The sequence below is a fragment of the Aulonocara sp. 'chitande type north' Nkhata Bay genome, linkage group LG15, assembly GCF_057382095.1.
Source record: "Aulonocara sp. 'chitande type north' Nkhata Bay isolate Kocher_YH1m ecotype deep benthic linkage group LG15, A_spYH_male_GT1.1, whole genome shotgun sequence".
Taxonomy (NCBI): Eukaryota; Metazoa; Chordata; class Actinopteri; order Cichliformes; family Cichlidae; genus Aulonocara; species Aulonocara sp. 'chitande type north' Nkhata Bay.
In genome coordinates, this window is record NC_141358.1 from 15,186,090 (window position 1) to 15,201,714 (window position 15,625).

Genomic DNA, 15,625 nt, shown 5'->3' on the forward strand with positions numbered 1-15,625 from the left:
TTATTGGCAACTGCTGCCTGACTGATTCATCTGAGAGAAGTCCAGCCCTCTTTATTTTTCCCCGAAAGTAATCATTTGTATTAATGATAAGATCCTATTACATATACAATTTGGAACGATGTGTCCTCCTTTTCGATTGAACTGTAAAATTTTCTTTTTCCCCCACACTGCTTCATAGGAATGTTTCTGGTTTGAAATCATTGTTAAAAAAGAAAGTCTAGCATAGGTTTACAAAATCTGCATGTAATGTTTGTGGTAATTTCCAAATTAACAAAAGAAATACTGACATTATGTCATTATGTTTTTGCTATGTATTTAATCATTGATGCATTTAACTAATTTATTTCTGCACTATTTGGTGAAATGGACCAACGCAATTCGGAGACAAATTTATGAACAAAACCCAATGAGTATTTTTGGGACTGTGGACACAATCAAAGAAAACTACAGAATATGACAGGAAGCGTCCACAGAGTTATGAGCTTTTCGAGGACACAAATACCATCTGACAGGCTGCAGTTCTTCATGGTTGGACGGCCAAGCTTCACAAAAAGAGCACAAGAAGACTTCAATCTGAGGTGATGCTAACATCAAGCCATTACTTACTTTCCATTACTTACGTTCATACTTTTGTGTTACATGAACATAACAAAAGGACGTATCCTTCTCACCTCAGATAACATTAACATTGTTAGAAATGAGCAGCATGTTAAGACAATACAGGTGGACTAAATATGTTACAGTGTAATTAGACAGTAGGTACAGAACAGTAATGGCCTTCTCTGCAAGGCTGCTCTACGCTGCACTCAAGAATATAATCGGCATGCTGTGAAATCCAGGCGCTGATTTTTGAAAGGAGCTGTCAGCAGAGAAAAAAACCATCAAACTGAAGCCATTTCTCAAAACATCTGAAGGCATTTGTACCTGAAAATTGGTCACTTTTTATATATTTTGTTGTCCAGCATTTATAAAAACGCTATTCCACATTATCACCTCCTTCCTTGTTCTCCCGCATTTGCTGTCACTATTGTCTCCTGAGATTGGCAACTTGTAGAATAAACTAAAATTATTCCAAAGAATAGCATCTGGATGAGTCCTTTTCAGGCATGGCAGAGCATATTCAAAGAAATAAATAAAAATGAAGAGGGCGTACGTTCACCACTAAATGTCTAGCATTCAGTTCCTCTCACATCTCAGTCGCATTGCATTGCACGAGGCCAACTCATTTTCACAGGAAGCTGAAAATACAGCCGTCTGCCAGGACCCTTATCTCACAAGTGGAAAATGCCATTAATGTCCTACTCCGCTCCCTGCTGTTAATCACATAGAGAGGAAATGTCTTCTTATGTGCAGAAAACCATCTCCTTTGACAAAAGCAGTAAGCTGTTGTGCATTACTGAATGACATGTCAACATTACAAATTACAGACACTTTCCTGTCCTTTTTAAATTTCTTGTCAGCCAGCGTGTGGTATTTAATGTTTTAAACACTTACAACTTTGGTGTCAGCTACCAAACAAGTTGACAGCTATATAGTACATGCATGGCATATGTTCAAGAGGACAGTGGGTGGTTAAAAGGATTTCAAGCTGAACCTGTTGGTGATAGTTTTTGTGCTCAAGCTGTTTATTTATTTAACAGTTGTTCATTTAATGGTCTAATTAGTATGTTGACGTGACATTTGACTTTTGATTGCCTCTTCTTTAAGAGGATGCAACCAGCTGCAAGGTGGCTTAGCTCAGTTTGGCATAAAAAACTGTCAGCAAAAGGAGAAACAGCCTGCCTGGCTCTGTGCACAGGCAACAACATCTGTCAAACCAACACCAAACTCACTCACTGACTGTGTTGAAGCCTTCCATAAACCAAAGGACAAAAAAGGATTTGTAGCATGTTAGCTTAGGTGAGGTGGGTTTTAACTGAATTCCTAGTTCCTTAATGGTTAAACAAACAAGTTATAACTACAGACAGCATTGGAGATTTATTGTGTGATGTCATGCCACATTGCTTGAGAGTTATCCACCATATTGGAAGTGGTAAAAACAACAGCTGCTTGCAAGGGATTCCCCAACTGACTAGTTGCTGGAGACTTCTGGTTCTTGCTTGGTGTAAAGATGGTGGCACACCACAAAGCTATCTTACAAAACAAAACAAATCTTGCTTTTACTCACTTTTCTGGAACACGCTACATTTGACATGCGAGTTCCTGGAACGCAGCATTATTCACTTGGGTTTAGATTGTCACCATGACTGTTAGATGCCCACAAATGATTGACAAGTTGATGTCATGTGGTTAATTGTCACATGGCTGCAAAAGGTCTGTAAATGACGAACGTATCTACTGTGACGTTACCAGTTGGCTTCTGAAGTCCAATTTGGAAGCCTCAAGATGGGCCAAGAGTACATCCCATAGAAATCCATAATCCTCTCTGAAATAAGGACAAAAAAACACATAAACTGGACTTAACATTTTAAGAAAGTTGATCTGCCCTTAAACTCATCAGGAATGTGTTAGCCAACCGGGGGCCATTGAACAAAAGTTTAAAGGGGAGTCCACATAGGAAGCAGTTTGCTCATCAGCATTGCTTTATTGCTGATGGTTGGATCCAGGCTCTGCCTGTTTAAGTAATGTATTTGCTACCCTGTCATTTGTCAGTCAGCAATATCCTTTGCTCTCACTAGTAGTCACTTGTCTCAAAGTTGTGAAGGTTTACTTTTGAGTCGCCCACACTTATTCCACCTGTTAATTCTTGATGTCTTTGAATGTCATTGACTTTCTGTGGTCTTCAATTGATATAATAAGTGAACTGAATGAAAAATTCTGCATTGTTTATTCATAACAGAAGGGTTACCTTAATTGCCTTGTCTCTCTTCAGGCTGTTTGTTGTTACCAGTTTATTGATTGCTGACAGCAGCTGTGACAGTTAACCAATGATGACACTGCTAACATCATTAGTTTAAACAGACTGATGTTTGATTCAATACAACACTGGCTCTCGTTAATACTAAATATTATTCAGTAAATCAAAGAAGATTTTATATCAGTTGAAATTTCAAAGCTTTTTTTAAAAAATTTTTTTTTTCAAATGTAAAACTTTGCTGAAAAGGTCAAAGTTGGAGGGGATTTTTTAATAATGAGACTAAAACAAGGGAAAATTTACAAGCTCATTTTCAGTGGGAGTCATTTAAAGGTCAAGATTGCACAAAGACTGACAGCGTTTTCATTCCTCCCACCAACACCTGGAGCTTTTCTGTGTATTTCAGCACATGAAATAATGACATGCTCGTCATTGTCGTGAGTAAACAAGATAACTCTGGCTTGCTATTTCTCTTTCCTCCTTTCCTGATGAATCGTTGTTTCTTGGCAAATAAATAATTCTAAGAATCCATGTACAGATGTGCATGTGTGACCTATCTGTCAAAATCAGTCACGAGTAAGTGCCTCAAAAATCGCAGACAGAATTTAATGCTACACATTTTCAAAAAAGAAGAAAAAAAAAAGAACTTTCTCTTTGAAGTCAAAACACATTGGCCAGTTTCATGCTCATTTTACACCTGAATCAGCAGGACAGCAGGGCTGGTTTGAAGCGGCTGTGATGTGATTTTTAGGTAAAGGGAAAATGGCATTCAGCTACAGGGATGCTAGGGAGGGTCACATCTTATGTGAAGGTCTGACATTAGTGCTGTTATATAACTATGACCCCTGGCTCTGCCACTGCTGAGTCTGGTACAGTCAACCCCCAACCTTCCTATCTTTGCAGAAATCATTCTGCTTGCACGACTTCTGTCATGAGCCCAGCTTTCTGTCCAGTCAAGCTCTTGGCACTATCTGGGATGTTCTTCTGATCGGTTGAAGCTGCAACTGAAACGGGAACAAGCAGGAGAATGGGGCAGAGCTTTCAGAGCAATATTACTGATTTCACTGCAGTGAAACCATAAAAGCTGCATGAACTATGATGCCTAGTCTGCACCCAGCATGGAGTGGTTACACTTTATGTAGGCTTGTTTAAGCGATTATGCCTAAAAGGATTACTTTTTGGAAAAATATTGCAAGGAAAAATATCCATCACAAACAAAAATACAACATACATTATAAATAAGTTCAGTTTGCTCATACAACATATGTGGTTGCCTGCACAATTCATTTTCTGGTCAGATTTCCTTGCATTACGTGTTAAGTTATTTTGTCTAATGTATCAACTTCCTTGTATGGACGCCAAAATTTGGATTTTCATCTTTGTTTTTGTCCAAAATATTCTGAGTGACAGCTATCGAACTTCCTGCTAACTAACCACTTAAATCCTCTTTTCTGTCGAACCCTGGATGGTACTCTTGATTGCATCACCTGGGAGAACAGCTATACTGATTACTTTATTAGAGTTAAACGAAGCTGGACTCGAGGTGCCTCTGCGGTTGTTTGCTTTTGGGAGCTGAAGGAGCATTTAGATCCGTGCTTGGCTAATTATATCATTCTTAACAAGCAGACAAGCCTATGTGTGTAGTCACAAATGAGACTTTTGCTGATTAAAGTATCTGGTGTCAGTGGCTCTGTGTGAAGTCAGACATAATATATGACTAATGAGGAGGTTTGCCAGAATGATTTGATAGAAGAGCTCTGCAGCAGCACGATCAAAAGAGACATTCACAGCCATGAAACATCAAAAACCATGCATCCGAGGAGACAGAAGGCTTTGCAATTAATAATATACCCTTATACCTGAAGCTAATAACTCAATGTCTCAATTCAAGACTGTGGCAGCAGGAAGAATTTTAAATCGGTTTTAGAGCATCTCATGTTTGTATGTTCTTCTCTAATTCGTTTTTGCAGGAGTCTGTGATTGGGACAGGTAGTGCCGGTTTCACTACTAATATTGTTAGAATTAATATCCAGCTTAATTTAAATTGGTCTTGATGTATGTTTTGTTCTCCTTACCTATTCTAATCTTTCTCCAGTGTCACAGTGCATTGAGATCAAAACTGAAAAAGCAACACCAGCTTTTACAACAGTGGACAACAGAGCTGCAGGGAATCTCTGTCATATGTCAACCTTGGAAACTCAACTCCACTTTGACAGCCAAAAATAAATAAATAAAAAGTTTGTGTATGTGTGTTTAACATCCTTGCCACATTTGATCACAGTTCTAATTTACACATTTTTGAATTAGGAGATAACTTCTGGTGTGGAAACCGAGAGAGTGCCAAGTAGGGACTTAACATCTAGCACATTCTAGAAACTGATGGACATTATGGACAATGCTGGGCATCCTCTGCACACGGCCATAAACAACCAGAAGAGTCTGTTCAGTGACAGGTTGCTTCTCCCCAAGACAAGAACTAACAGACTTAAAAACTCCTTTGTCCCACACGCCATCAGACTGTTTAACTCCTCTCTGGAGGGGAGAGGGAGGGGGAAACAGGAGGACAAAGGAGGGGGGAACAACTAAGCTGTAGTGCCTCTGCACCTCACTGTACAATACCTTGTGCAATACTTTTTGTAAATAGTCAACAGTGCAATAGACTCAATACTTGAAATGTGCAATTCACTTGTATTTTTATTTTTTATTCCTATTTATTCTATTTATCCCCTTTGTATATTTTATTTATATTTGTCTCTGTATTTATATATGTGTGTGTGTGTGTGTGTGTGTGTGTGTGTGTGTGTGTGTGTGTGTGTGTGTGTGTGTGTATATAACAGTTCTGCAACTGTAACTTTGGTCGTTGCTGTGCTTTTTTTGGAAGTCGAATTTCCCAGAGGAACCCACCCGAGGGATTAATAAAGTTCTATCTTATCTTATCTTATCTTCTTCAAGGTCAACAAAATCTGACATTCAGTGACAAGCGGAGCACCACATGCTAGAGCAACAGGGAAAACCTGCATGCAAACAAGCTGCTCTCAGCTCTGCCCTCAGGGAGATTGGTATAAATTCAGTCTTTTTTCCACTTTTGCTCTTTTTCACTTTTACCATATGTAAATGGGTGAAATGGGTGTCATATCACAGCCTTCATAACATCATTTCAGTTGCGCCCTTTTCTCTAGAAAGCTCCACTGAGAGCCTTGGAAATGTTTCTGACTTCAGGATGGATTAAGATCAAATTTGCAGTGCTGCTCTTGTGTCACTTGTGATTAGGTGTCCTCCAAGAAGATCTGCAGGAAAATTGGCCAGGCCCTTCTGTACACTAAACAGCCCAGCCATGTTGTGAAGCACCTCATTGGTTAGATAATCAGTCCAGATATGAGCTGATGTGACTGAAATCCATACGCAGTGCTGATTTAATATCAGGAACAAAGAAAATATAACCTATTTCTAGGCAGTGAATAATGATGTACTAACTGCAATCACACATAATCCTGTTTTACAGCACTGTTAAGGATTACGAATAAAAACATCAAACCCATATGACACAATCATATTTTTATTACTTCATCAAAATGTCACAGTGTTAAATGGACACTCTGAGCCTTCAGCGTTTTTTATAAGGATTCAGATTTTGATGAAGCTTCCTATGACCATAGATATGAAACTTTTGCATTCAAAAAAGAGGATCTAAGCATCACCCTTTCAGCCACTGAAAACTCCCCCCCCCCCCCCCCCAAAAAAACCCCCCCAAACAAACAGAAAAACAAAAACAATCAGCAATATTAAAACTACTGAGAGGCATTGCACCCTAATCCCCGATAAGCCCCCACCAGTCACAAACCGATCATGACAAACAGGGGAGGCAACTTCATATTAAATTTTAAAAAAGAAGTGTGAGTTTATGAGTTTGAAATTGGTGAAATCGTGCAAAATCACAATCCAAATATCAAACAAAATACCATGGCTGCCAAGCACCAGAAACTGGGCTCTTTTACTTTACTTTACTTTACTTTACTTTACTTTACTTTACTTTACTTTACTTTAAAATAATCGCCCAAGTGTTGCTGAAGTATGAAGTAGTCATATTTACTTTAAAATGCAGACAGACAGGGAGGAAGTTAGTAATTGAATTTTCTAATTTCCCACTGCAGATCAGAGAGGACTGTCAAGTGTTCTCATAAGAAGAGCCAATTAAAATCAAATAATGGATTCATAATACATGATTAGCCCAAAACAGCACCACACCTCTGAGTTCTTAATGTGAAGTGGATCTGATGCAAAATAAAGGCGAATAATACAAATCCAATCCCTCACATGGAAACCAAAGGGTGGATTTTCTTCAAGTACTATTTGCTCAAGGGCCTCTTCAGGTCACTCAGGGACTTGAGAGAGCCCCGGTTCTGGCTACTAGAACAATGAGTACTGCTGGAGAGAGATTGCATAACCAGTGACATCTCTCAGTGGCTGATACATAATCACGACAACTGTCCTGCTGTGCTGCTGATACAACAGATATTAGAGAAGACGAGTGGACAGGCGAGACAGAGGGTCGCAGGTCAGGACTGTCTGTGTCAGAGATTTGGGGGTTTTTATTGTTATTTTAAAATATGCAGCATTTTATTAAAAAATGGCAAATGGCATTTTTTGCCATTAAAAATGTGCAAACCAAACAGTAAATTTGCTGTGAGAGAGGAAATGACACAACCTTTAGTTTGTGTGCCATTACAAAAACCATGAAATTACGCAAAGATTTTACTTCTAATTTGCATTGAACACACTTTAATGTAATCTGTCAGAACAGATAATATTAAAGCCTGTCCTCTATGATTTAGTCCTGGTTATGAAAGTGGCCAACTCAGATTATCGCAACTCGCCTTCAGACAAAGAATCTGTACCCACGGCCAAATATGGACGAATTTCTGATCTCACATGTGTTGCTGTTAGCCCTGCTCTAACATGCAAAAGCAGTGAATAATGCTTCAGACATTTAAGTAGGTTTAAATAGGCTTCCTAGAGTTCCAAAGTGGAAACTTAACCTTTGTTCTTGAATTAACTTCTGTGTTTATTTGACCTTTCACTCACTCATAAGATTTCTCATATGGAAAGAATGATATTTAAAAGCATGGCTCTGTCTGGAAGTCTTCTTCTGCACAATTCGAGGTATCTGTTGTATTTTCCATTCTCAGTATTCAACGCTCATGCAATAAATTTCAGTCCAATAAACTGATGTTTAAACAATGTCAGACTCTACAACACAACTAAAGCACAAGCCTAAACCCTTTTTTAGCGCAACTAACTACACTCAATAATAAGGAAAATGACACTGACATTTTTCTGAAAATAACTTAAATATGTTGAATTTAATTGGCCCAATCAGAATCATATATCATTTGTGGAAAACACCGAGTGAAACTTTGATGCTGATGTGCAGTCTTGTGCCTCCGTACAGATGGTACTTCATGAAAAGAGGAACCAACTGCATCAAATACAGTATCAAATACAAAAGTGGAAAAGTATTTTAGACCCACTACTAAAGAATAAACTCCATTGAAGTAGAAGTAGAAACACTGGCATGGTCTTTAGCTATTTAACCTAAAGTGAAAGTATGACTTTTACTAAGTAACTGAATCATAATTATTTATCACTGCTGGGAAGAGGATTTATTCTGGAAAACCTACTTTCAGTCTTTTTAAAATTGTACTTGAACTTTAGCATTTAACTGAGGCCTGTGAACATTGCACAGCCTGACCTTGATGTGAATTTGCTGGAAAGATTGTTCCATCATGTTAACGTGCACCTAAATCCAGACCAGACTGCCAAAACTTCTGCTTTCATAGAGGTGCTCACACTTCCTGATTATCAGTTTTTCAAGTGGAATTGATTAACATGGCGGCGAGATGGTATGGCGTGGACATTCTAAAACTGCCACAGCGTCTACAAAAATGCATCGACTGAAATGGTGATTATGTAGAAAAATAAATAATTCTTCAACCTTTTAAATTATGTAAGTATTATAGAAAATAAATGTTTTTTTGAATTTCTAAATAAAAAATAGGAGACTTTACTTTTGGGATTGTCCCCGTAGTTTGTCACAAGGCTTTGTAGAGCAAAAACACAATACCTCAGTAAATTTATATTTTATTATCTTCAATTCTAGGTCCAGTACATCTCAACAACTGACTCAAGGCACTTTATATTGTAAACACCCTACAATGGCAAGAAAAAAACTCCAAACATCAGACAATCTCTAATGAGCAAGGACTGGGCAACAGGGGGAGGAAGAGCTCCCTTTTAGGAAGGAGAAGAGGAGAAGACACCTCCTGCAGAAAACTGCAAAAAGAAGAAGAAGAAAGAAATAAGTTGCTGAAGTTTTAAAGCTATTAGCAGAAAGTGGAGCAGAAGTAGAAAGCAGAACGATGTAGAAATAGTTAAAGTATCAATACATTCACATTACTTGAGTAAATGAAGTGAGAGGTGATGGACAAACAATAAAGTTTCATTATTGAAAAGTTAAAAAAATACTAAAGTAGTTTGTAGTTTACCAAGTGAATGTAGAGATGGTCTGAGTGGTAGTAATACTAATAATAAGAGAGGCATCCACTTTAACAGATCAAGTGATATTAAAAAAAAAACACTAGCAGTTTCTATTTAATCTAAAAGTTTTAAAAGTATGTGTCAGGGTACCACTGCTCAGTAATTAAAAACAACAACTTGCAGTTCAGTCCACAATGACACATTTTTGCCTCATTTACATGTTTTAAACTGTGAAAGAGATGAAGAGGTCTGTCCTTTACATCAAGCGTCATACAAAAGGCTCTTCATGATTAAAGCTGAGTTAGTACTGTATGTCAGCAGCACACGAGTCGTGATGGTTTCCAGCTGATGTTCTTTCTAGTTCCACCTTACACTGAAAAAAAGGCCATGTTGGATTTACTTGATTCAATAGTGGACATTGGTTGCACACAAATGTTTTGCTTTGGCAGAAACTTAAACAACTGAGTTAAGTCAACACAACTTTTTCATATTCAGTAAACCTGTGCATTTTGTGTTCATAAAACGCGATTGAAACATGTTCAGATGAAGTAAGTTGAGCTCTTGGAATATTTTAATCCTTCACAATTATGTCATTTTATTTCAACACTATTCAATAACTTTTACCCCACTACTACTTGGTCACTTAAATACTACATGCTGTCTTCATATTACATAATGTTCAACAAAGTCTAAATCCTGGTTACCATAAAAATTGAATGGGTCTTCAACAACTACCATCCTTCTATCTTTATCCTGGTTGCAGGAGGGCTGGGAAATAACCCTGAAGTGATGGGTTACAAGGCAGGGTACACCATGGACAGCTGACCAGTCTATCACATAGAAACAAACAACCATTTACACTTACATTTACAGGTAATTTAGAATCACCAGTTAACCCTAACGCTAATAACTGCGGGAGGAAACCAGAATAGCCAGAGAGAAACCTGCAAACTAGCCAGAATGTGGATTTGAACACAGAACCTTCTTACTGTGAAGCAACAGCACTAACCACCATGCCAACAATCTAGGAAATGTAGGAAAGCTATGATTTCCTGTATTTGATGCAGAATTTTTTTGTTTTTGTAATAATACACAATAAATAGCAATAGCATGCGCGTGGTGTGTGTGTAGTTGCCTGCCTCTTATAACTCCAGTGATTTTCCTGCAGTTTGAAATCTTGTGCGATCTTGTGAATTTCATGAGTTTAGCAACTAACCACTCTTCCTAGATTGTATCATGTCGTCTCAACAAGAACAAATTAAGTTGTTGAATTTCGTACAGATTCTTCATGATTTAATTACGTTCATAGAAACATGAAATTATTGTGTTCAAATTACAAGTTAGACTTTTTTAATGTAACAACCACCCAATTTACTTTTTTTGGTATACTAAAAAAAGTAGAGGTGGCTGCTCGACTTGACTGAGATGGATGCCTTCCTGAAACCACGATCTAAAGAGCGCGAGTCTGAAACCCGTGCAGTGTCGCGGGATTTAACATTGATATATTATTGACTTACTTCACTTCAACATGATATGAACAATTTAATCTAGCCTCTCTGCATATCATGTAGTTTCTACACTATGTAGTTACACTTAACTTTAAAGCATGAGGCAATTGTGTTAAATACACGCAAGATGCTTACGTAAATCCAAGTGCTGGCCAATCCCTTTTTTTCAGTGTAACAAACCGTTCATCCCAGACAGCGAGAGGACCCTGTGGGAATATCTCTGTCTGTGTTGGGAATAGCAGTTATTGTTGTTTTTAATGATTCACAATGATTCCTGGCCTGTTCCACGAAGGTCGAGAAAGAGCTGTCTAAGCCATTATGTTCAGCCGCACAGAAAGCAGTGCACATGCAGGGTTGTGTTTACACTTCATTCATCCAGGTGAGCTTTGTTTGAGGACTGTAAATGGATTCCAAGAGAGGCTGCGTAGATCCACTTCACCTGAGCCCACTGCATGTGAAGGAAGGCTCAAAGTTTAAACTACTTTCACCTGGGGAGGGCTCAGTCATTGCTTTATTTTTCCTGTTATAATTATTGGATTAGGTAACAGACAATAAAAACAATTGATACTGTCCCAGTAGACAAAATGACCTGGAGATAAATATAGCGTTTAATCTTTCTATTTCTGGTTTATTTCTGTCTCTTAAATGAGGTCACAGCCTGCATCACAACATATTCCTATAGCTCCATAAAGTAATGAGACCACTTATATATTCTGTCGGGCCCCTGATCAAACTAGTTCATTAGTCTACTTATTGACTGTGGCAAAATTGGTATGGATTTCCACAAGGTGATAGGGTTAAGGGATTGATTAAGTGATAGTGCTGAAAGAAAATGAAAACACAGACAAAAGCAAATAAATTCATTCATTCTGTTTCTGTATTGGATAATACACAAACAGTGGTACTGCTGATCCAATCTGTTGATTCAGTTAATTTAATCAATATGGCTCCAGCAGTCAATCTTTACAGTGTAAGTGCAGATACAATGCAAGTTGTTTTTTTCTGTGTTTTACATAAAAAGTTAAGACTTTTCTGTCCTTAAAAGAACTGAAAAAGACACATTAGGCAGAAGATTACGCCTCCAGTCGCTTATTTTAAACAGCCAGCCCTTATCGTGTGCTAGGCCTTTTTCTTTTCCCGTTACAGTTCACAAAGACTTCAAAGAAACAGATTTTGCTGCCCTAAACTGTACATAGGAAACACCATAAACCAGCAGTGGGCGACGTTTTTCCTCAGAGGCCTGTACTTACTAAGATAAGGTAAGTGAAGGCCCAAGCTTTAAAACAACTTAAGTGAAACGTGATGCACATAGTGCTGAATTATGCTGAACTCCATGAATTTTGGCAGGTATAGCAGGTAAACCTGGGTCTTGGGGTTCTGTTTTCATTAGAGATACAGCTATATGCTTTTAGTGATATGCTTATTAATACATGAATAAATATATTCAAATATTACCCACTGGGCAGTTTTACTTAAATCTAGTTTAAGTTCTTGTTACAGTTTTTTTTAGCATCACTTTAAAACTAATGTGTTTAAGTGGGAAGTAGATTTTGTTTCTGCTGCAGATATGTTGTCCAGAGAGGATTTACCTCACCATGGCAACCAAGAAAAAAGTTTAGAAGAATGTGGAAAAGTGATTTTTCTGAACCCGAGTAGTTTTTATTGCCGAACCCTGACCAGGTAGCTGGGAGGTAGTATGATCATTGCTAACCCCATCTGCCTCCAAATACAGAACTTTTTACCCCCTTAAACGTAAAATGTATTAATTTCATGTGCATTGGCACAGATTAGTACATTATAGTCCATTCACATGAGAAACTATGTCCAAGGACATGAAAAAAATTTTATATTCATTCCCAGAACGATGAAAGAGTAGAGTAAAAGTCATGAAACTGCCATATCAGTTTGTGGTTTGAACCCTGCCATAAGCAGCTTCTTTGGTTTGTTTGTATTCAAGAAGTTTCCGTATTTGGATAACAGAGCGGAGTGGTGAATTCTCTCTAGCTTGGTTATCAAAGTGCATTCACAGAGTGTGGGTGTCACACAGTGACGCAGATTTCTCTGCTTTGAGTCCAGTTCAGAGAGTTGAACTTCTGAGATGTAGCAAAGACCTAGCGGGTACAGTCAGCTGTGTCTGCACCAACCTGTTGCCATCCTTATAGAAGCTACACCCTTAATCATTCATAATTTTAAGCCTTCATAGAATTTAAACAGGTGAATGACTTAAAGCTCATTCCCTGTAAAGTTGTTATGAAGATGTAATTTAGTTTTTTAGTTTATGTCTTGTACTACACTGTAAATACTGTAAATTTAGTTAAATTAAGTTTAGAACCAGCCTCAAGTGGTGAATCTAGGAAATTAAGTTTTTAGTGAGCTTCATCTTCAACCCTGCAGATTATTATTTTCAAGGTCAAGTTAGATTTTGTGACCTTTTGCAGTCAGGTATAGTGAGCAGTAAAACAGAGCACAGCCTAATTAATGGTTTGAAGATGTTAACATATTCTATGTTATAAAAAAGAAAGCCAAAAAGTTACAAAGAAAAGCAGCCGAACACCCAGGAAAAAGCAGGCAGATGAGAGATTACAGATCTTCCTTACTGAACTTTTGCGTAAGATTTCTAACAGAAATCAAAGTAAACACTGAACAGAAACAAATAACAATTACAGGCTGGAAAAACTCAAACATGTCCAGCATGGCATAATTTAATAACAGCATGGTGTAGGTTAAAGTAATTGCTTATATGTTTATTCATTTACTGTTAATTAATTTATGGCTGCCGAGTGCAAGGCTGTAACAGCTGCAAACTTGGACTCTGAAAGAGAGACACTTGTAGGACTTTTCGACCAGGCCACAGTAAGTTTTGAAAAATCAGCTACAACTCTAATACATTTGACGTAATAGAAATAAAGCAGTACAAATGCTATGCTCACGCATCGGGGCATGACAAAGCTCCATCACTACAGCGCGTGCCCCATTCAGTAAGCTTCTCAAAATAGCATCAGATTGGATTTTATTACCTGATCCAGCTACAGCGACCTCCAGGGTAGAAGAGGTTTAAGGGCAGGGACAGTTGTGACAGCCAATTTTGATTGCCTTGTTAACGAAGTGATGTTTTATGGTTAGTTATTTAGAAGGAAATACAATATCTGCTTCCATTGCTCCATTCATCGCTTTGCTACAATCAATGTGATGTTTTCAAATAAGGCATTAACAATGAAAAGCATCTGTGAGGTTTGCCACAGCTAGTACAGGAAGAGTATAAAACAACAGAGCCAGCCTCGCAAAGCATCAATTGAGTGTTTACATACAGTACATTAGGTGAACAACCAAGGTTGATACTGATTGATTTGTATCAAGACTTTTTTAAGTCAATAAATATTTCAGATAATTTAATGTAATTTAATATTAAGTTTGTTAGTAAGTATAAAGACTTTTTGGGTGATTTAAGTGATTCTAAACAGAGGTTAAAGTGACTTTCATGCTGTTTCCAAATTACAAGAATAATTTTATTACTTATTTTTGATTGCAAGATTAAAAGTCATCTTGTCACATAAAGCCTTATTATCATGCAGCATAATTTTTTTTAAGTAAAAGGAAGACACATTGTCAACCTTGGACTCATCACAAACCTCATTAAAGAGGTTTATTACTTATTATGCTTCTTGAGATTCATACAAGTAATTATGGTTTCACTATATTAAATATCACATACACATCACAAAGCAAAGAAACCAACAATGTAATAAAATTATTGAAACGAAGGAGAAGAAAAGAACCGAACAAGAGTGAAACTAAAAGCAGTCACATCCTAATGATGGCAAGCCAGAGAAAAGATCAGGAAGTAAAGCTGAAGCAGGACACATGAGAAAGTTATCCTTCAAAGTAAAACAGGAAGTGACCAAAGTCAAAAACGCTAACAGTGAGACATGAAGACTAACACTGAATATGATGACAGAGAGAAGAAAACACAGAAGCTGTCAGAAGTTTTATTCATTTGAAAAAGTGATTTAAAATGAAATTTTGATATTTTATTTTATTTTTTATTTAAAATAATACAAACTTTTTTCTTTTTTTCTTTTTTTTTTTTTTTTACAGTTTTTTTGTTTTGGCTTCAAATTCATTTTTTTTATTATTATTTTTTATATCTAATTTGCCATTTCACTATATTGACAGGTGAACATTGGTAATATACTGATATACATTAAGGTTAAAGCTCTATTAAGGTGCAATGGCATTTTAAGGTAGGGGATCCTATTTCAATAGAATATACAGTAATGACTGGGCGATTCTTAGATTTCTTTACAGAGTTCAGAGATCTTGCTGCTTTGCGAACTACCATCCAATCAGATAACACTATTCGCTGTTGGTGGGGTAATTTTTCCCCCACCTTAGTGTATATCAATATGTTACAAACTTATTTGTTCTATAGTCCATCATGGGGTAATCAGAAACCATCTTTCTTAACTGTTGGTGCTAGCTCCTTCACGGGATCGGTGGCCATCTTCAAACAAAATGCTGATTTTTAACTTGTAACGAACGTGACACAGGAGCTGTCAATAATTAGTCTACACCCCTCCCCCTTGATGTACACCCACAGCACAAAGTTAGGGTCAAAAGACTGAAACTGAAAAAAAGGACCTGAAAATGTAACAAAGAGTTTGAAGCCCCCCCCCCCCCCCCCCCCCCCCCATACTGAAACTAAAAAAAAAAAAAGAAAAGAAAGAAAGAT